This window comes from Triturus cristatus, chromosome 6 (assembly GCF_964204655.1).
Source record: "Triturus cristatus chromosome 6, aTriCri1.1, whole genome shotgun sequence".
NCBI lineage: Eukaryota > Metazoa > Chordata > Amphibia > Caudata > Salamandridae > Triturus > Triturus cristatus.
Window position 1 is genome coordinate 563180317 of NC_140589.1, and position 22698 is coordinate 563203014.

Here is a 22698-nt window from a genome sequence, read left to right on the forward strand (position 1 = left end):
GATATTAAAACGCATTGTGCATCAAAATGTACCCATTGAGTGCATAGTGCAAAAACAATCCACTAAACGATATAAACATTATATAAAATATACTTTAGCACAGGAAAGGTATCACCATTTCTTTCATTATGTTGGACCAGGTACTATTGATACGCCAAATTGTAAAACATAGCACTGACCCTTTAAGGTAACACTTTAAAAATTGAGCATGCTGCATACATCCATGACAAATGGGAGACTAACAAAGACTAATCTGTTCCTTTCGTTACATGGAGGCACCACAGGGCAATGTCCGTGAAGTCTCATTTGAATTTTCATTTGAATTTTAAGTGTGTGGAAATGATGTTCGATACCAAATTTAGCACAAACACCACTTGCGTTTCAGATTATTGAAATATTCAAAATACCAATGTAAATGCAGGAATACGTGCACATGATGCACATTTTTAAACTCTTTTATCAACCTGAAAATTGCCTATTCACACAAGTGAGTACTACTCGTCACATAATGCCCCCTCAGAATAACATGCGAGTTGCTGAAAGGCACAGATAGTTCGTAGGCACCGATAGTTCATATGCAAGCTATATTCATATATTTTATGCCTCTGTTTATTAGGTATATCCCTAGTAAGTACATTTCTCCTGACTCCCTTAAGGAATAGTGTATTTTTGCTTACATTGTTGCACTTTTCCTCGTATCCTGGAGTAAACTCCGCATCTTCGTTGCTTTTTACTCGCTGCGCCCTCACCCCCTGAGGGTTCTACGTTGGATAGTCCCAGAGAGCTCTCTTCTCTATTTCTTCTGACCACACATGGTCTATGGCCATAATTATTGTTATTGCTTGTAATGCTTTTCTTAAACTATTGGTTGGTGCTCTCTGCATTGTTTGCTTCTATGGCGGAGTGCTTTGGTTCAGTAATTTTATCTATTGTCCTTTGCTTTCCGCCCGAATCTCTTGGCCCAGTTTATGGAGTGTTCTTTCCAACTCGTCTATATTCTTCTGCCATGGTCTTTTTCCCATGTTTTTGCACAATTTAGGATTTTATTTCCGTACGGGGTTCTCCACAATGTTTCTGTTTGGATGTCTTCTTCCTCACCTCCCTTCCTGGCAGCTGGTTTTCTTTCTCTTTTCTTATAACAGACTGGATAGCCTAGTCTGGGATTTTTCGTGGGATCGGTTGGTTTTCTTTGGGGATGGTATTGCTTTGGTCTCTCAGCATTAAGGAATCTATGGCTAGGAATCTTTGGCTAGAGGCCTCTTTCAGATGAATAAGTTACTTCTCTTTGGTAATGCCTTATCTGGTAGAGACCAGATCTAGCCTCAGATTCCTTACCTACCCACTCATCCTCCCCTATCTGAAAACTGATTCTCCTTTTCTTTCCAGATCCTGTCTATGCACTTTTGTGCCTTTTATGTAAAAAAATTAAGAAACAAATTTAAAAAACAAGAAATAAATGATTTTTCAAAAAGATTTTCTTTGGGCACACAGTTTCCATAGCAGTTTCTTTATGTGGCTCCCTATTTTCGAACGGAAAGTAGTTGCGGAAGTAGCTGACGTCAGGGAAGGGCTCATATTGACTCTGTCAACGTTGCATCCGGTGGATGACGTTAGTCGCTGGATGCGCAGAGGTACTGCTGTAGAGATATTAACAGGTCCAGTCTGGCATCTGCATATAATTCAAAGGTAAGGAATCTGCGGCTAGATCTGGTCTCTACCAGATAAGGCGTCCTACAACTAAACACCAACAAAACAGAAGTATTCATCATGGGCCCAAACCCAGACGCCTGGATGACACCTGGTGGCCCCCCGCCCTCGGAAGCCCGCCTACCCCCACGGACCACGCACGCAACCTGGGATTCATCCTGGACTCAGAGCTCAAAATGGACAGCCAGATCAACTCCGTCTCATCCTCCTGCTTCCACACCCTCCGCCTCCTACGTAAGACCTTCAAATGGATCCCCCTCGAACACAGAAAGACCGTCACGCCCTGGTCACCAGCAGGCTCGACTACGGCAATGCACTCTATGCCGGAATAAACAAAAACCTCACCCGCAAGCTATAGAACATCCAAAACGCCGCCGCAAGACTGGTCTTCAACCTGCCAAGACACTGCCACATCTCCCAGCACCTGGGAACACTCCACTGGCTCCCCATCAAAGCTAGTCACCTTCAAGATGCTAACCCACGCTCACAAGGCCCTCCACGACACCGGACCAGCATACCTGAACAGCAGACTCAAATTCCACACACCCCAAAGGACCCTACGATCAGCCCAGCTCCCCTACGCAGTGGTCCCCCGCACCAGAAAGACCAGATCGGGAGGCCGCTCATTCTCCTTCCTCACTTCCAGAGCCTGGAACGACCTTCCACTCCACCTCAGACAGATAACATCGCTCCCCATCTTCGCAAGAAACCTCAAAACCTGGCTCTTCGACAGACCCCCTCCTTGATGGACTGGAACCTGCGAACCCCACACCCCCAGTGCCTTGAGACCCTTATGGGTAAGTAGTTGCGCTTAACAAATACCTGATTTACTTAGTCTTTCATTTTAATGGGATGGTTAGAGCTTTTTAAATTTTGGTTGTATTTCTATTTGACGAAGTGAGATACTAGACTCTAGCATATAACTTTGTCTGTTTCACTCCTAATGCTTGCTCTTTTTGTCAGTGTATACCAGTTGTTAAATTAAAGCTACCAGTTGTTTATACTAGATTCTGGTTGCTGTAATTGCACTGCTTCCACAAATCAAGCTAAAGATACCAACTTAATTTATAGCTTCCAATTTCAAATTCCTTCACTTTTAATACTGCATTTCAAATATTCAAATGTAGCTTTTTTTAATTTTTATTTATGCACCATTGCATACAGGCAAATATTATTTCATTTTCTAAAGAGTCATGGACTCCAGGTTAGGATCCTCTGGTTTAGACTATTTCCCCAGTAGATGTTGAACTCTTCATGGACTCGTAATACAATTTTTGACTTTCTAATATATGTACCATATTACATTATGTGATTTAGTATTGTCTTTATTCTTAAGCACTGGCTGCACATTGCTTTATTAACTTGTTTTGTTTGGTTTGAGTCTCTAACCGCACACCAGCCTGCTGTGTGAACCTTGGACTGATAGTTTCTCTAATTTGAGGGTCAAGTGCTAAAGGAGTGTGCAGTTTTGGCCTCACTGGTAAGGTTAAGCTCCAAGATAGGACTGGTAAAAGTCTAGTTGTAACAATCAAAGCCTGGGTGCCCTGGGACTCATGAAAAAAATCCCACAATGCCCTTTCACTTTAGCTATTAATCTGGTTCATCATGTGTCAGTGCTCTACGTGGATGTCTAGCACAATAACACAAATGCAGCTTAAATCTCAATCACTATGTTGTTTGCTTCATCAAAGGATTATTACAGCAGTGATTCATTGTCATAAAAGAAGATGTAAAATAATCTGTTATGTTGATCACAACAAAATCATAGTAATATAGGATTTGCTTTCCACAATTTTTATACGTTCTGTGTGAGTTACATGTGGTATTCACTTGCACTGATAAAAGATAGATGTTGAAAAAACCTAGAATTGGGCCAAAACGATCCAGTGTTTACGGTCCTCCCACACAGCTTGCAGGAACAGTTCTATCTGAAAAGAATCTTTTGGAGGGCTGCATTGTGGGACTTCTCAGTCGTAAGAGTTGTGAATCTCTTTTAAAATGGCTGGGTTCCGTTTTGATATTTTTTTTGTTCAGCTTGAGATATACTCTAAATCCTTAGGCATTAGAATATCTCTTGGTACATTTCCAGAACACATTTGAATAGTTTTTCATTTTGGAATTGAATTTAAAAAAAGAAAACATGACTATAACAGGCAATTTGTTTTGGGGATTTTCTTTTTTAGACAATGAAACTGATTAGCCAAATCATACATGAAGTGAATTTTACTGTACTGTAAAATGTATACCTTTGGGAAAAGAAAAATGCAAACGTCAATAGTGTTCCCTGAAAACTTCCACTGCTCTAATAATTCACTGTCCCCTCATGCCCATCAACGTCTGGCTGAAAGTTTATTATGTCTCACTGAGATGGACTCCAAACACTGTAGCCTTGCATGCAACATTTGATAGAAAGTCAAAGTTCTTGTCTTTGGGGTTCTGGTTTTACTTCAGGCTTTGTGACATCTGCTTGTTTAATATATCGATTCCCCTGTTTTGGTTGAGGCGTTCTCTCCACAGCCTGTTTTCTCAGGTACTTTGCTGGCATTTTGACCGGTATCCGCTGTGCAGAGGGAGAAGTATTCTGGGAAGGCTGCGCATGACGGGACTTTTGCCTTCAAGATTCATGCCATAGGAAAGTAGAAGATTAGTCTAGAGATGCTGTGCACAAGAATGAGTAATGAGTGTGCCTCAGTGGCGAAATATGGGGAAGTTGGTAGGAGCACCTTCTCAGTCCTGATTGGGTGATGGTGAAAGAATCCTTCTTTTCAGCCCTCGATATAATAATGACTGAATGTGCTGCCTTAATTCCCACTGTCACAGACGTTCTCTTAAGCCATCATTGTAGCCAATTGACACTTTTGACAGGGTTTTCAAAAACTATCACCTCGTTGTTCAGGTACCCTTTGTGCATCGCAGTCAAGGAGACACCAGTTGGGACAAGATCTCCCAAGACATAAAGCCTCATTCCCAGTCAGCAGGGCATCATTCTCCTCCAGGATGTCCTGTACAAGAAATACCGATGAAACAGCTTTGTTCGTCTCAAAGATGTTACGCCACAAACTCCTTAAAATCCCACCACTAATAACGCTACTGAGGAATCTACTGTCCTAGAGCCCCACACACAAATCCCTTCCTGATTACTCTCCTAGATAATGTAAACACTTTGTTGGAAAATATCAATGAAGCAGCTAGAAAGCTGGATCTTCATATCACAATTGAGGGAACGGGAGGAAAGAAGGCAAGGTGGAACAGCTTCTTGATTCATTTACCACAAAACGTACTCCTTGGTAAAGATGCTCTCGTCCGCTATAGAAAGCGTACATAGGTACTGTTCTTTTTCAGGATGAAAAGCCCTCACCCACCCTATAAGTGACATGCTTCATCGCTGGGCCCATCCTGGCACTGGTCATTATGATATAGGTGTGAGTTACTACTGTACTGAAAGAAGATAGGTTTTTAAGGTTAGTATTGGGGTGGGTAAGGAGTAGTGAGTACATCTGGGTATTTGGATGAAGGGCTGGGTTGCAGAGTGGAATGGATATGAACTAAAAATAGCTGTTGGTGGAGACTGCAAATTGTATTATGTTCCCAAAGGTAGCAATACAATGTGGTGGTTAAGTCAACACGTTTCTGCCCAGCTAGCACTCTCCATAGAGATGTTTGAGAATTCTTCAGGACCAGAAAAGCCTCTGCTGATAAGATGTATTGGAAAGGTAAAGAAAAAGCAATCTGATAGACTTCTGGGCACAGATGCCTTACCTTAGAAGTATCTCTAGGCGTCCGACTGAATCCACAATTGTTCTTGAGCCGTACCTCTGCGCTCCGCTATGTGGCATAGTTCAGCTCTGCATGGTGTCATCCAGCCTCGCGTGGCAGTGTTATACGTGACATGAGCCATGCATATGTAGACGCCACCCCAGCACACTGATGTCAGGTTTTTTTTCTTCCCCGCCTGTCAACGCAGATCTGGGAAGTGCTATCCTTTAGTCATTTATTGACTAACTTTATTCGATGTTTTATTAAAGTTTTTTACATTTTTTTTCATTCTGTTGAGGCAAGAATGTAATCTAAGAAGCCGGCTTCAAGCCCTGCTACACTTGTCACCGCTCAGTGTCGGTGACGGACATGCACCTTGTTTGCCTCTGGTGCTTCGAGTGCAACCAGTACCCAAAGGCCTGCTCCGATTGCCACACCATGCACCCGAAGCTCTTAAGGGAGTGATCCCTCAAGATCCTAGCAGCTTGATGTGCGACGCCATGACGATCTAGGTCACAGCAAGAGGAAGGTCCCAGGAGCAGTCAATGAGTCCAAGATCCTTGTCGCACTCGAAGTAGTCTGACCATTGGGTAAGTCCTGCCACAAGAAGTCGAAGCTTGCTTCGACTTCATATATTCCGGCCCCAGGGATCCAGAGATGTATTCAGATTGGCGCTTGTCATGCCATCTCGCACTTCCCCGGCACTGGTCAAGAGGCAGACACTCCAGGTGCTCCTGGCGATGCCATCCCCATTTATATCCTTAACACGGACCCAGAGTTGTTGGCTGGAGCCAATCCTTTCAGGCCACAGCCTGAGCCCTATTCTTATAGGGAAGGACTCTGGGAGAAATGGGAAAAGTCACAGGACCCTGAAGAATACCAGCCTTGTGATACATTGGACTGGAGTGAAAATCTGGGTGAAGTCATTGGACTGGACACGTTTCCAGATATGGCATGCTTTCTCCGCCTACTGTGACTATGGAGGAGGGAGCGTCCTTCACAATTGTGATGAGGAGGGCGGCTGAGGTCCTAGACCACAGCTTGCCCCACTGATCCGGACCTAGACTCCATCGTAGGTTGACCTCTCCTGGGCCCCACAAAGTTGCCTTCATACTTAACATGAACTGCGACTGACTCTGGTAAAGATAATCTGACACCAAAAGGCACCCCTGCATCCTCTTCCCCCAGACCTTGGGAGCACAGCCGACGGTGCCCAGGTCTTGCCCTGCATCCCAACTTAAGTATCCAGCCGTTGGTCACCTTCATCCTGCCTCTTGGTCCGATCCTGATGCCTCTTTGTACGACCAAGATCCTGTATTCGTTTGCATTGGGTGCCCGACGCGGATTCGCACCCTGCCTCTCATGTGCTGCTGATGGTGTAGCGTTGGTGCTGCCTTTTTGCCCCCCGTGCTTACCTTAACCACCAGGGCCTGTGCCCTGAAACCATAGGTACCTACCTACACCTTCGGTGCCACCGGTCTACATTGAATAACATTGGGCTGTGTGATCTCTATACCTGGCCGCCCCAGTGCCGGTGGCGGTGCAGTACTTACCTTAAACTGACCCTTGCCCAGTGTTGGGCTAAACCCCTGAAGACTGGAGGAGTAAGTCTACTTACCTGCTCATGCATATATTTGTTTTCCTTCCATAGGATTGCATTTAATTTCTCATATTGCATTTAAACAGTATCTTTTACAACTGATAAGCTCTACTGTTCCTAATTGACAATACAAAAATAGTTATACCACTCTAAACCATTTTTACTGCCTTGCAAAACCATTCCTACTGCATCTTGAAAAGTATTATTGCTAGTCTTGAAACTTATTTACCTGCAACTGAGTTCCTCTTGGTCCTAAAATAAAATTACTAAGTAATAACTTTGTAATCAAAACAGTTGGTCTTGGATTTAGTCTTTGAGTGTGTGTAATCATGTCTTGCCTGAGTGTGTATAACAAATGTTTAACAGAACCCTCTGATAAGCCTAAGTGCAAGACCACGCTAACAAAAATAGAGCTTTTAGTATTCTCTATATAAGCCTCTCGGGATCCACTGGAGTCTGTGCACACCATACCTTACTTTGGTATAGTATATACAGAGCCAGCTTCCTACAGCGGTAAGCTTCAAAGGCCTTGCTGCCTTTGAAAGGCTACCCTAGAATCTCCTGATAGGAGCAAGCCCCCCTCCTGTCCTCACCCCTTTTGGCAGGAAGACAGGCGTGAAATCTAAGAAAGAGTAGGAGGTGTTACCCCCTCTGCCAACTCCACCTCCCAGGTGCTGGAGGCGAGGTGAAGTGCATTTTTCAGTGCACATCATCTTGAAGATGGTGGGACTTCTCCAATCAGAGTGTGGGAGGCTGTGTCCCCCTCCCACACGAGGTGGACATAAGAGGATGTATGCACCCAAGATAAGGGGCTCATTGGCCGCTAGCTGTCCCTCCCTTGTAAACGCCCCTGAATTTAGTATTTAGGTGGCATCCCCAGACACAGAAACTAGTATCCACGGACACAAGAAGATGTATGAAGTAATGCTGTTGGACTGAGAACTGCAGACCCCGTGGTGGACTTTGGGCGCAAACTCCTGCCTGCTGCAACAGAACTCTACAATCGCCCTGCAGCTTGTCTCATCGCTGGGTGGCCTCCACAAATCCCACAGGGTCATCAGCACTTTTCAAATTGCCAAGGACTCACTTGATATAGAGTAGCTATCTCTCTGCAGCTGCAGGCCTCAGAAATAGCAAAGTCCTGTCCAGCGTCGTCCATCTGACCTAGCCCGACTGACGTTTCCTATTGCCATCTGAAGCTACACCTGCTCTGGAGGTTCAGCTCGGCCTCTGCACCAAGTCATGAGGCCCCTGGACCCACTGGAGCTGAAATGCACGAATTCCCGGGTTACCAGACCCCCTGCTGGAAAAACGTACGAAACCGAGTCCAGGTGGACTCCAACTTTAAAGCGAGCCAGCACCCGTCAAGGGACATCAGGATTCTGGAGATCCGCCTCAGCAGTGGCCTAGCAGCTTCAAAATAGTCACTCCAAGGTGCCAGGCCCTGACTGTGAGGTATCTTTTTGCGCACCATCGCCCAGCTGCACATCTTCACTGCCCCCAGCCCTCCCGGTTGGGCATCTTCAAACCAGCCCCTTTGTGACCTCTACCCTCCCTTAAGAGCCCTTGGACTATCCTGCAAGTTCCTTTTTGCTTTACTTTTATAGGTGGACCCCTTGCTTACCACACGCCCTATAAAGTCCCCTTTCTCTTGGTTGAATCCGGGAAACTCCCAAGAACTTGGCCATGTTACTTTGGACCTTGGCCCCCAAACGTAATTTCCATAGGTGGACCACATAAGTAACTGCATTGCCTTGATTTTCCGATTGCCTTTTCCATTCAATAGGGCTTCATATTGCGAAAAGTATTTACCTTGTACTTTAAGGTTCGAGGCATGTGGGCTGCTGAATTCATATCTGTGCATAGATCGCCGCCTAGTGTTGGGTCCGGATGTTTGCACGTTGTTATCCTGGAAGAGTCTTCGAAGTATCCTGGGATAGGTGACTCCTCCCCTGGACTACAGTGCGCATGGGCATCCTCTCCATCCTCAGATAGTTTTTTTCCGCCATTGGGTTCGGATGTGCTTATCTTGACTCAAGTTAGGAAAAACTTTTTCCAGGCCAAAAGGCCTTTAGTTCGCGTCGGTACTGTTCCCGATCGGTATCGATAGTATCTTGTTAGTTTACTAACTTCCAGAACCAACTTTTTCGCATTTTACACGACCATCGACCCGTCATCGACGATGGAATCGAGGACACCATTCAAGCGGTGTCCTGTATGTAATGCAAAATATCCCCATATCGACGTCCATCCGGTGTGCAACAAATGCCTTTCACCGGATCACGACGAATCTACATGTATGGCCTGTGCCCGATTCCGATCCAAGAAGACTCTCTGGAATCGACGAGCAGCGCGACTCGAAGCGCAGCAAGCGGCACTGGCCCCGGCCAACATCTTCAGCGCCGAAGACGTGGAGAACCTACCCTCCAGCCCCGCTTCCGAACACGACTCCGGATCGGAAGACGTCGAAGAACAACTCTTTTCCAGAGATGAAGCCGACACCGAGGTAGGAGACTACAATGAGGCCTTAGGGGCCGAAGAGAGTAGCTCCGGTGACGAGCAAGGCCTACCCGTACAGACTGAGGATATCCCAGTGCGCCAGTCTATGGCTCCGGTCGAGGGATCGCTTTCGGGCCTTACCCAAGACCTATCCCGTAGTCCTTCGGCCCCGCCCTCTGGCCCGGCCTCGGACATTCAGCGGCAGCCATTACTACCCAAAACGGCTGGTTTCCCTTCATCGAAACTGAAAGCTGTATTGGTTCACCCGAAACCGAAAGTGGCGCTGGTCGGATCGAGGCCCACCACACCTTCGACGCCAGCAAAACCCGTCGGCACCGACCGCACCAAACGAGATTTCGGTGCCGAGCTTGCAGCAGCCGACGTCGGCGCCGACACACGGAAAAAGACCTTCGGTGCCACCAAACCTGCTCGGCTCCCGGCACCGACACAATCGGCTCCGACCCCAAAGGTCAAACTGCCTGCTGCGTCTCACACCGCTTCGACAGCACCACCAAAGGCACACTCATCAAAGACGTCGACTGCCATTACCGCCCCTCGACTCGACGACTCACCGGCGCCGAAGAAGTCCACGCCCGCCTCTGCAGAACCGGTCGGCGCAAAGGACTCCATGGCGCTCCAGGTGCGGCCCGTTGCTGCGCAACGCACCAAACACAAAGCAGTCCTCCTGGACAAGTCGGGCTCCGAGCCGATAAAAGCTCCAACAGCCCCTTCGGCACCGGCCAACATCACTTTTGGCCTGCCGCCATCCACGGCCCCAAAACTGTTCCAAATCAGAACACGAGTCACCCACACCACGTTCACGCCTGCCGAACGCTCTCCTGCGGAGACGTCTCCCATCACATATCATCGACGCCGACACCGGCAGGATGATGCTCCACAAGAGGAGAATAACTTCCGAGCCAGCTTTGGACTCCTACCGGATCCCGCTTAAAAGAAAGCTGCCAGTGGCTTCGGAACCAGTTCTTTACGAACCTCTCCATTCCACTTACCAAGATCCACAGTCCTTCTCTCCCACACACTCCGACACAGACGTTTTGGAGGACTACATGGGTGACCACGTCCCCTACCCCGGAGAGATGGACCCTGAAGGCCACCAAGACCCTGACCAAGCTTGGGATGACCCTGTAGACTCGGGTGCACCTATGGATACACAGGACCCGCAACTCTATGGGGCAAAAACGTCTCCCACAGAGGACACTGCCGCATTCAACGCCCTAATTGAACGTGCTGCGGCCAATCATGGTGTGCAACTCCACTCTGACACCGTCGAGGACGACTTTCTCATGGATACTTTCGCATCCTCAGAAAGGAACATAAAAACTCTACCCATGTTGAAGGGTGTCCTCAAACCAGCAAAGGACATCTTCAAGGAACCCACCAGGGCAAGAGTGTTAAACCCCAGGATCGACAAGAAATACAGGTCGGCGCCTGGGGAACCTACCTACATTAGAGGCCAGTTACCTCTAGATTCAATAGTAGTTGCGAATGCTCGCAAACGGGCACACTCGCAAACAACAGGTGATGCTCCTCCCCCGGACAAGGAGTCCAAGGTGCTAGAGACCTCCGGCAAACGGGTGGGGGCCCAAGCAGCTAACATATGGCGTATTGCCAATACCCAGGCGCTCCTCGCTCGCTACGATCGAGCACACTACGACACATTGGAAACATTACTCCAACGTCTCCCTGACCAATTCAAAGAAGGTGCAGAGATCCTCATCAGGGAGGGACAACTCCTCACAAACGCATCCATTAAGTGTGCACTGGATGCCGCAGATACAGCTGCCAGAGCCATAAACACTAGCGTCATGTTGCGACGACACGCCTGGTTGCGAATCTCCGGATTCAAACCTGAGGTACAAAATGACATCCTCAACCAGCCTGTCAACCCCGACTACTTATTCGGGCCGGAGGTTGACACCACCCTAGAGAAAATAAAAAAGGACACAGACACAGACACTGCAAAGTCCATGGGGGCTCTCCAAACGCAGTCCTTTCGGAGCGGCTCCTTTCGTCGCCCCGGAAATAGAGGAGCAGGTAGAGGACAGGGGTCACAGCAAACCTACAACAAAGGCAACACACAAAGCACCTACGATAAAACACCCGGGGTGGATATCGTGGCTCCAGCACAAAGGGCAGAGGACGCGGGTACGGCAACACCAGGTCCTCCCCCAAGAACAAACAGTGACGCCCTCTCCCTTCCTCCCGACCACATAACACCTGTCGGGGGAAGGCTACAAAGGTTCCTGTCCACGTGGAACTCCATCACCACGGACAGGTGGGTCAAAGATATTATCAAACACGGTTACTGCCTAGAATTAACCTCAACTCCACACACAATACCTCCAAAAAACCGTCCTATGTCCTCAGAGCACTTAACGCTCTTACAGCAGGAGGTGCAAGGTATGCTACTAAAAGGCGCAATAGAGGTCGTACCCGTCCACGAGCAAGGTACGGGGGTGTACTCCCTGTACTTTTTAATACCAAAAAAGGACGGGTCACTCAGACCTATATTAGACCTGAGACCCCTGAACCGCTACATTCTCTCCGAGCATTTTCACATGCTCACTTTACAGCAAGTCCTCCCGCTGCTCAAGCAGGGAGACTTCCTGGCCACGCTGGACCTCAAAGATGCGTATTTCCACATACCCATTCACCCCTCACACAAAAAATACCTCAGGTTCACTGTTCAGGGGCAGCACTACCAATTCAAAGTCCTTCCCTTCGGCGTGACAACAGCACCCAGGGTTTTCACAAAGTGCCTAGCTACTGTGGCGGCACATCTACGGAGGCAGCACATACACGTCTACCCTTACCTGGACGACTGGCTCGTTCAAGCAAAGTCAGCCCAGCAATGTGCCAGCCACATGTCCCGCACCATTCACCTCCTTCACAGTCTGGGGTTCTCACTAAATTACCCAAAATCCCATCTCCAGCCCGCACACGTACAACAGTACCTAGGTGCGACTATAGACACTCTGGCGGCCACAGCTCAGCCAAATTTAGTGAGAATCAACAGCATGCAAATGCTGATTTCCAAGTTCAAACCACGACACTCCCTTCCCGTGCGAGTGTTCATGCAGTTGATAGGCATGATGGCCTCCTGCATTTTCATAGTCCCACACGCGAGACTACATATGCGCCCGCTTCAGGAGTGCTTAGCACGTCAGTGGAATCAGGCTCAAGGCCAGTTGAAAGACCTAGTGTTGGTGACCGGTCGGGCATACAACTCTCTGCATTGGTGGAATCCACAAAACCTTTGCAAGGGCCGACCGTTCCAAGAGCCTGTTCCACAAATAATACTGACAGCGGACGCGTCTCTCCAGGGATGGGGAGCACATGTACTCAACTACACAGTGCAGGGACTATGGACAACACAACAGAAGAAGATGCACATCAACCTTCTGGAATTGATGGCAATCTTCCTGGCAATGAAAGCATTCAAAGTACACTTGTGCAACAAAGTTGTGTTGATCCGGACGGACAACATGACCGCCATGTACTACATACAGAAGCAGGGAGGAACACACTCTCCACAGTTGTCTCATCTGGCTCAGAGCATGTGGAAGTGGGCCATTCAGAGGAACATGTTCCTCATGGCAGAACACCTCCCCGGCAAGGACAACCAGAGGGCGGATCTGCTCAGCAGGCACAGCCACCAGATGCACGAGTGGGAGTTACACCCATCAGTACTCCAACCGTACTTCCAGCAATGGGGTCATCCAGAGATAGACCTATTCGCCACAAGCGAAAACGCAAAATGCCAAAGCTTTGCCGCCAGGTTCCCACATCCGCAGTCGCAGGGCAATGCGATATGGATGAACTGGTCCGGCAGATTTGCGTACGCTTTTCCCCCAGCACCACTGATACCGCTGGTGGCACGCAAACTCAGACAACACTCACTAACACTCCTCCTGGTTGTTCCAACGTGGGCACGCCAGCCATGGTACACCACCTTTCTCGAACTTTCTGTGGTGCCACATCAAAGGCTGCGGATCAAACCCGCGCATTTGACGCAGAACCATGGAGAGATTCAGCACCCAGATCCGCAACAGCTGAACCTGGCAATCTGGCTCCTGAAGTCCTAGAGTTTGGCTACCTAAACCTGCCACCTGACTGTATGGACATCATTAAGGAGGCCAGGAGACCCACTACCAGAGCTTGCTATGCAGCCAAATGGAAAAGGTTCGTCATTTATTGCAATAATAATGACATTAACCCGCTAGACGCATCCATCCAAAACATAATTTGTTACCTCTTACACCTATACCGATGTAATCTGGCGTACACCTCTATACGTGTCCATTTGACCGCAATATCAGCCTATCTGCAGACCAGGCAGCACCTCTCTCTATTCAGAGTGCCTGCCATCAAAGCATTCTTGGAAGGACTCAAACGAGTCATTCCACCACGCCACCCACCAGCTCCAATGTGGAACCTCAACTTGGTCCTCACACGCCTGATGGGTCCACCCTTTGAACCTCTACACTCATAAGAGATTCAATTCCTTACCTGGAAAGTAGCTTTCCTAGTAGCGATCACTTCTTTAAGAAGAGTTAGTGAACTCCAGGCACTAACCGTTCAAGAGCCATTTATACAGGTTCACGCCAACAGGGTCGTACTACGTACCAACCCCAAATTCATGCCCAAGGTGATATCGCAGTTCCACATGAATCAAACTATTGAACTGCCTGTTTTCTTGCAAAACCCACAGACTGTCGCAGAAAGAGCACTCCATACACTAGATGTAAAGAGGGCCCTCATGTACTATATCGACAGGACTAAAGTCTTTAGGAAAACAAAACAACTTTTCGTTGCCTTTGCCCCACACCACAAAGGTAACGCTATCTCCAAAGCAGGTATAGCCAGATGGATCGTTAAATGTATTCAAATTTGCTATCAAAAGGCTAAACGCACATTAACTATTCCCCCACGAGCCCACTCAACACGTAAGTTAGGGGCCTCCATGGCTTTCCTAGGAAACATTCCTTTGCATGATATATGTAGAGCAGCCACCTGGTCCACTACACATACATTTACCAAACACTATTGTGTAGATGTGCAATCAAAACAGCAGGCAGCTGTAGGATAGGCTGTTCTCAAAACTCTTTTTCAGACCGCTGCAGCTGGCACTGGTAGCCGCCGCTAATAGAGGGCACTGCTATGTATTCTATGCACAGATATGAATTCAGCAGCCCACATGCCTCGAACTGATTATGCTACTTACCAGTATGCATCTGTTCTTGGCATGTAGGGCTGCTGACATTCATATCGCACTCCCTCCTTCCCGGCGCCTGTAGCAGCTGCAGCTCTCAGAATTACTGTAAGCATGGTCATCACTTTCTGTATCTACTCCATCACTGCCACAATGGCGAAAAACAATCTGAGGATGCCCATGCGCACTGTAGTCCAGGGGAGGAGTCACCTATCCCAGGATACTTCGAAGACTCTTCCAGGACAACAACGTGCAAACATCCGGACCCAACACTAGGCGGCGATCTATGCACAGATATGAATGTCAGCAGCCCTACATGCCAAGAACAGATGCATACTGGTAAGTAGCATAATCATTCTTGGTCTAACCATCTATGTAAAAAGTACTGTTTTTCTAATTTGTTCTCCAATTAATTAATTGAGTGTGTGTATCATTAGTACCTCTGTTAGTACAACAAATGCTTAGCAGTTAGGAAGTGTGGGCCTAACTGCTCTCCCACACTACCGCAAAAATAGAGTATTAGTATTATCTACTTTTGCCTCTGCAAACCAATAAGACCACTCTACATAGGGTACCCCATTGTGGTGCACTATGTTGATAGGTGGGTTGTCTACAAATGGGTTTTGCAGATTGTCTCGCTCCCCTTCAAGCCTACCCCTCCACCCCCAAATATGCCGCCTGCTTACAACAGGCTGACATAGGAGCATCTTTTTTGGCTCTGTCAGGAAGTGACGGCATTCTTGGCCAAGAGGGCCATAGAGTGGGTGTTAACGCAAGAAGTAGGTCGTGGTTGCTACCCCCCCCCCCCCCCCCCCCAATCCTAGACCTGCACCCTCTCAATTTCTTCCTTGAGAAGTAGTTCAAAAGGCTCACTCTCGCTCTGGTCTTGTCTGTCCTGGACCCGGGAGACTGCATGGTAGTGCTGAACTTGCCTGACGCACATTTCCACATTCCCAATCTACCTGACCACAGGCGTTACCTCTGGTTCACGGTGGGCCTCGAGCACTTTCAGTTCACTGTACTCCCTTTTGGCATCACCATCGCCCCTCGTGTGTTCACTAAGGTGATAGCGGTGGTTGCAGATGACCTGTGGAGATCAGGTGTGGCAGTCTTCTCCCATCTCGACAACTGGCTGTTGAAGGCGGGCTCGCCCCAGGCTGTTGTCCCACCTCCAGACTACAGCAGACCGCTTGCATTCACTGGGGTTCACTATCAATGTGCCTAAGTCACATCTGACTCCCTCTCAGATGCTCCCTTTTATCTGAGCTCTTCTGGGCATTATGCAGTTTCGGACCTATCCTCCCGTACAGAGTCCCGGATATTCAGACTATGATACCAATGTTCCATACTAGGTCTTGGATTTTGTTGAGACTGACTCTGATGCTGCCGGGCCTCATGGCCTCCTGCATCCTGCTTGTGACACATGCCTGCTGGTATATGCAGGCTCTGCAGGAGGGCCTGAAGTTCCAGTGGCATGCTGCATCTCTCCAACATGGTCCAGATCTCGAAGGAAACTTCACAAGATCTTCAGTGGTGGTTAACGAACCATGATCGGGTCAGCTACAGACCCCTCTCCCACAACAAGATCTGACAGCAGTGAAAGAGGCGTTACTCCTAGAAGTGGTCGGCCATGTGGGAGAAGTGGAGATCAGAGGCCTCTGGTCTCTGGCAGGATCTATGCTCCATCTACCTTCAGGAGCTTCAATAGATATTTCTGGTATTAAAAGGCTTTATACCCTCCATCAAGCGAAAGCTAGTGTAATTGTTCACCGACAACACCACCTCAATGTGGTACTGCAACAATCAAGGCGGGTTGAATTGTGGACCCTTTGTCAGGAGGCCCTGCTTTTGTCTGGACATGGCTGGAACACCCCTGGTGGTTCAACACCTGGCGGCCTCTCTGAACACCTAGGCGGACTAAATCAGCCGAAGATAACTAGTAGATCCCAAAAAGCATCTGCATTCGGAGGGGGATGCAAGGTCTCTTTTAGCAGTGGGGAGACACTTGGTTAAATCTGTTTGCCGCCGCCGAGATTGCTCAATGTCAACAATTCCGTGCTTTAGTTTCCATGGCGGCTCTCGCTCGGATGCGCTCTTTGTCTCAAGTGGAGCTCAGGCTTCCTGTACTCCTTTCCGCCCATAACACTCTTGCCCAGACTTCTCGAAGATCAGGAATGACGGGGCCCAAGTCATCTTTGTGGCTCCAGACTGAGCTTGTAGAGTTTGGTGTCTCTGGCTGTTTGTGTACATATGTTGAGTATGGCAATCAGTCCTATTAGTCTGCCAATCTTCAGGAGGATCTTCTGCCACAGCAGTAAGTGAGTGTTCTCCACCTGAATCTGTCAACACTCTGCCTACTTGCTTGAGATTGAGCGGTGACAGTTAACAGCTTTTGGCCTCGCGCTTAAGCCAGGTGTCCCTCCTCCAAAACAGTATGCACCTGCTGTTGGGAGAAGTTTGTGGCATGGTCTGCAGAAAAGCTGGTTGACTGCCCCACCCCCCTTTCTGCTCCTCTTTCTCAGGTTCTTCTCTTCATTCTTTCCCTTTCCCAGCATGGCTCTGCTCTGGCTCCCTTAAAGGGTTATGTTTCTGCTACTTCAACCTTAGTGCGGTTGCCTGACCAGCCATCTCTCTTCAGATTCTCTGTTGTACATAGTTTATTGAAAGGTTTACTACATATGTTTCCACCTCCTTTTGTCATGCCTCAGTGGCACCTTAATCTCATCCTGATATTCCTGATGTGCGCTCCCTTTGAGACCTTGCACAACTGTACTCAGACCCCTTACAATCAAGACGGCCTTCCTGGTGGCAATAACTTCTGTCCGGAGGGTCAGTCAGCTTCAGGGTTAGTCATTCAAGCCTCCATATCTGAACATCTACCCAGACGAGCTGGTTCTACAGACTAGAGCTTTCTTTCTACTGAAAGCCGTCACTCCCTTTCGTGTAGGCCAGTCCATCACTCTGCCACATTCCTCTAAGGAAGAGGAGCGACTTCACCATCTGGATCCAAAAAGAGCATTGTCGTTCTACCTAGACCGCACGAAAGAGTTCCGGATGGATTACCAGCTCCTCGTGGGATATGTTGGTGTGAATATGGGAAAGACTGCAGAAACAGCCCATCTCCTCAGCGGACCGTGCTTTGCATTAAAATCTGCTGTGCATTGTTAAGAAGTAACTCGCTGAGGGATTGCGTGCACATTCCAGAGAGCCAAGACTGTGACTATTGCGTTAGCAGTCGAAGTCCCGTTCCTGTACATCTGCCACAAAGCTACGTGGCCATCCTTGCACACTACTGCCTAAACATTCAAGTCCAGTGGAATGGGACATTTGCCCTTTTGGTCCTGCAGGACTTACTGGCTTGAAATTGTTTGCAGACCTACCTCCGGGGATGTATTGCTTGAGTATCTATTCTCTGGTAAGGAATCTGCAGCTAGGGTCTCTATCGGATGGGCAAGTTACTTACCTTCTGTAGCGCCTAATCTGGTAGAGACTGTCAAGCTGCAGATTCCTTACTGACCAGCCCATCCTTCCTGCTCTGCGAATGGATTTTTAGCAACTGGGCTTTCCCTTTTTAGGGCTCTAGTTTTCCACACAAGTGGTCTGTGTTTTTTGTGGTTCCGTGCCCCTTGCGTGGAAAGTTGTGAAAAGTAAAAGACGTCAGTGCTCTAGGTGGCACCTTCATAGGTACCACACACATCTGATGGAAACTTTTAGCTGCAGATTCCTTACCTTTGAATTTCCCAGGCGTCAGGCTGGATACGGAAACTTCTGCTGAGCAATACCCCTTGCGTGTGACGTCGGGTGGCTCCATTCGTCTCCGCATGTCGTCAATAACGTCGGTAGCGTCGGCTATGACATCACGGTGCCTACATATGTTATACACAATTATAGAGCGCATGGCTGCCCCAGCAACAGGGTCTCCCCGCGCTAGCAGGCAGGTAACTAGAAAGAGAAAGAGAAAGGCTAGATGGAAGAGAAAAGCCAGGTTTTAATCAGTTTCCTGAATGCCCAATGATCATGTGCACTGCTGGCAGCCAATGGAATAGAGTTCCATAGAGCAGGTGCCTGGACCTTGAAAGAACGTCCCCCTGCTCTATGCCTGCGCACCCGGGGGGTGCATGCCAGATGCAGGTCAGCGGAGTGCAGTGCTCGCGATAGAGCATATGAAGTGCACAGCCCCTGTAATATTTGGGGACCTCGTCTGTGTAGAATCTTGTGTGATGCAGAGGGTTTTATACTGTACCCTCTGTTTGGCAGCCAGTGAAGACGACGGAGAAGATTGGAAGTGTGGCAGTACTTGGGTAGGGCAAAACGGATGCGTGCTGCCGCATTCTGTGCCCGCTGTAGTCTTTTAATAACTGTTTTATTCACGCCAGGCAAAAGCCCATTCCAATAATCCAGGCACGATTATACTACAGATTGAACAATGAGTTGGCGGGTAGGCGCATCAAAAAACCCCAAAATGGGTTTTAGGTTGCATAGAAGGCCAAAACATGTACCAGCCACTTTTTTTGCGTGAGGCTCAAATGAGAGGGCATTATCGATCAGGACCCCCAAGTCCTTGACTGTGGTTTTCGGTTGAGGCGGTGTACCCAAAACCGCGGGCCACCATGGAAGTCCCAGCTATAAGTGTCTACAAGAAGCACCTCTGTCTTGGCTGAATTAAGTTGAAGATAATTATCCGCCAACCAGTCTGAGATGGCCAGGACATCGTCACGAAATTTAAGTTGGTCCTGTGCTGGGTTGTTAGAGAAAGTAAATACCAACTGGCGTCACCTAGGTGCGCGGACGTTAGTTCTTTTCTTTCCACACCAGTTAAGCGCCTGTCCGGGAAGAGCTGCCCCTCTGCTGCTTTTGGCAGGCTTTTTTCTCGACTTTTGTCGACATTTTTGATAACTTTGTGTGCGAGGGATGTTGGGTATGACGACAGGTTTTAAACAGTGCGGGACTTGTTCCCGCACTATGTCGGTTACCGATCCCCACCGTGTATGTCTGTGGTGTCTTGAACACGACCACGATTCGAAGTCGTGTTCAGACTGCCGGGTGCAGGAAAGTGGCTCTGTATATACTGTTCCCAAATAGGTACAGTGTGCACCGCATCCACAGTCGCCAGAGGTTTGGCAGAGGCTAAAGTTAGATATAACCTTACTCTCTAAAGTGGTAGGTTGGTCGAGCAGTAAGGCAGTTTCAGAGGACAGTGTAAAGCATTTGATGTACACACTCAGTCAGCAAATGGTCTCACACTCAAGAACTGAACTCTAGGCCAATGGTTTGTATATAAAAATATATGGTTCTTTTATTTTAGAACCAACAATAGGTATCAAAATATACTTTCTCAGAATGAGATGCTTTAGTTAAATACTTTGAAATAGGCAATTGACTTTTGAATGCAATAGTTAGTTTTTTGCAATAGGCAACACAATTTCAAACACAATAATACATTGAGCTCAATGGGAATTTCAAGTTAAATGCAATTGATTACTGTTAGGATTACTTTTCGAACTCCAGGACTGGATCCTAGATTCAGTCCTGGGACAGTTCCTCGAAACAGGTGAGTAAATACGATTTAGTTACTGTTGTGATTTGTAAGCAATATTTTAGTATTTTAAAAGTTGACAGGATAGGTAGGTGCCCAGGAGTTGGGCACAGGGGGCCGCAGGGCGCTGGGTGCAGGGGTGCCTTTTGGTGTCGGGAAATCTTACCCTCTGTTGATCGCGGTTGGGGGGGGGTCCCTGTTTCTAAGGCTGCAGGTGTGGTCAGGAGCGTCTAGGTGGGTCCTTGGGTGCCAGATTCGGGGTCACAGTTGCCGGGGGTACGTCCTCGTTGTCTTTGTCCACTCCAGCACAGGCCAGGCTTAGCAGGTGCAGAGTGTGCAGGGTTTGCGGTTCCTGGCTGATGCCAGGGGTCAGTTACTTGCTTTGAGCAGTACCACTGCCGTGGGAGTTCCAGATGCTTAGAGTCACAAGGTAGCCAGCTCCTCTGGGGTTTGTGAGGTTGCTGGCCACGGGAGATGCCGGGATTTAGCAGGAGCAGGTTCCCGGGTCAGCAGGCCGGTAGGGCTGGGGCCAAAGCAGTTGGTGTCTTCCTCTTGTTAGCAGCTGCACGGCAGGTCTTCTTGCTTCTTGATCTTCTTTGCTGTTTCGGAATCTGGATCTAAGGAAGGAAGGTTCAGGGTTCCCCTAAATACTGAATTTAGGGGCGTTATAGGTAGGTAGGTAAAGGGCCGGGACCAATGGGTCCCTGCCCTGGGGTGGGTACACCCCCTATCCTGCCACTCTCCTGTGGGAGGGGGCAGTAGCCTAGTCCTGATTGGGCAGGGCTCCCCATCTTCAAGATGACGAGATCCTGGAGATGTGCTTCACCTCGCCTCCCCCACCTGAGGGGTGGGGTTGGCAAAGACGGGCACACCCCCTTTCCTTCCTTGGGGTTTCCGGCCAGTCTTCCTGCCAGAGTGGGGGTTTAGAACCAGTAGGGGCCAGTTGCTGAGTACAGCAAGAGGCCTGGAGAAGCTCACAAAGGCGGCATGCCTTTGAAGCTTCCCCTGCCTATCCTGGGGGAGGAGACGTAGCACCTCTCTCAGGATGTCCGTTGTTCCAGGCCCAGGAGAGCGGATGGCTCTCTACCCAGGGGTCCAGCAACATGTCTGCTGTGTGGCAGCCTAGGCAGCCCCTCAAACAAGACGTGGATTGTGGTTCTGATGGATACATCTGCCTGTGGATTCCCCACCTTGTGAATATCCCCTGCGCCAGCGTTCCACAGAATTTTTCCTAGCTCTCCATGCCGACGTGGATGTCATAATTCCACAGCTCCGCTCGCGACTCCGTATGACGTCACCGGAGCCATAAGAGAGCCACGTCGGCATAATGACGTCAGTTCCCTTTTTTCCGCACTGTTGACGCGTAACTGTTTTCTAGCACTCTCCTTGGTCGAAGAGTTACTTTGTTGTTAACTTGTGAGCTACTGTTTTTAAAAAAAAACTCACTTCTTCGTCGAGGAAGTCCGCCTTTAAGCCGTGTAGGGAATGTGGGGGGGTCACATGTCCATCACTGACCCCCATGAAGATTGCTTATGGTGTCTGTCGTCGGATCACGATGTGGAAGACTGTTCCTGTTGCAGGAAAATGAACCCAAAGGCACTTAAGGAACGGGAAGCGAAGCGGTTTATGGCCAAGGCAAAGAAGGAAGGTAGAGGTCGCAAGCGAGATACGTCGAAGCCGAAGTCATCGACTTCGCACTCGTCGAAGTCGAGAAGACATAAGAAAAAGATGAAGTATGAGTCCCTGCGCCGATCAACGAAAGGGTAGGGCTTTGAAGTCGCCTTCACCTCTACGTCACAGTAGGGACTTTGTTTCACCTTCACCTTCTCCTCGTGTCACTCCGGAGAAGTCTTCTTCGCCTAAGGTAACTCCGGCGCAGTCTCCGGCGCAGAGGGATTCACCAGCTTCCGATGCCGGGCCGGATCAGGATGCTGAGCTCTCTCATGTGCCTGAAGGTGAACCAGTGGATCCTTTAGAGGATCCTTCGGCTCCCGCGCCGGTTACTCCCTGGCTGGATACAGGATTGAATCCATACCCGCAATTCCTGGCTCCAGGGGCGGATCCATCGCGTTTTTTAAATGGCAAGTATGGAGTTTTTCATAGAGCAGGCTTCCCATCCGGAGCACCTTCAGGTCCCGTGGATCCTCTGGCATTCAGTTTTGGCGTGCCACAACACTATGCACAGGCACCATTTATGCCCTTCATGCCAATGGCACCGTCATGGCAGTTTCCGGCACCGTCTGGAGGGCCTTCCTCCCGACCTCATCTGGATCGTGTGCCTTCGTCGGAGCCACCCTCGACGCCGGCGCCAGCTGCGCAGCGTGCGACGCCGCCGACTCCACGAACGACGCCGCCGGCTCCCGAGAA

At 48.8% G+C, this 22698-nt stretch overlaps 1 protein-coding gene across 2 annotated transcripts in view; it reads left to right on the plus strand.

The window, feature by feature from the left end:
- Window positions 1-22698, plus strand: part of TTK (TTK protein kinase) — a 650127-nt gene that overhangs the window by 453528 nt on the left and 173901 nt on the right. The window lies entirely within an intron of this gene.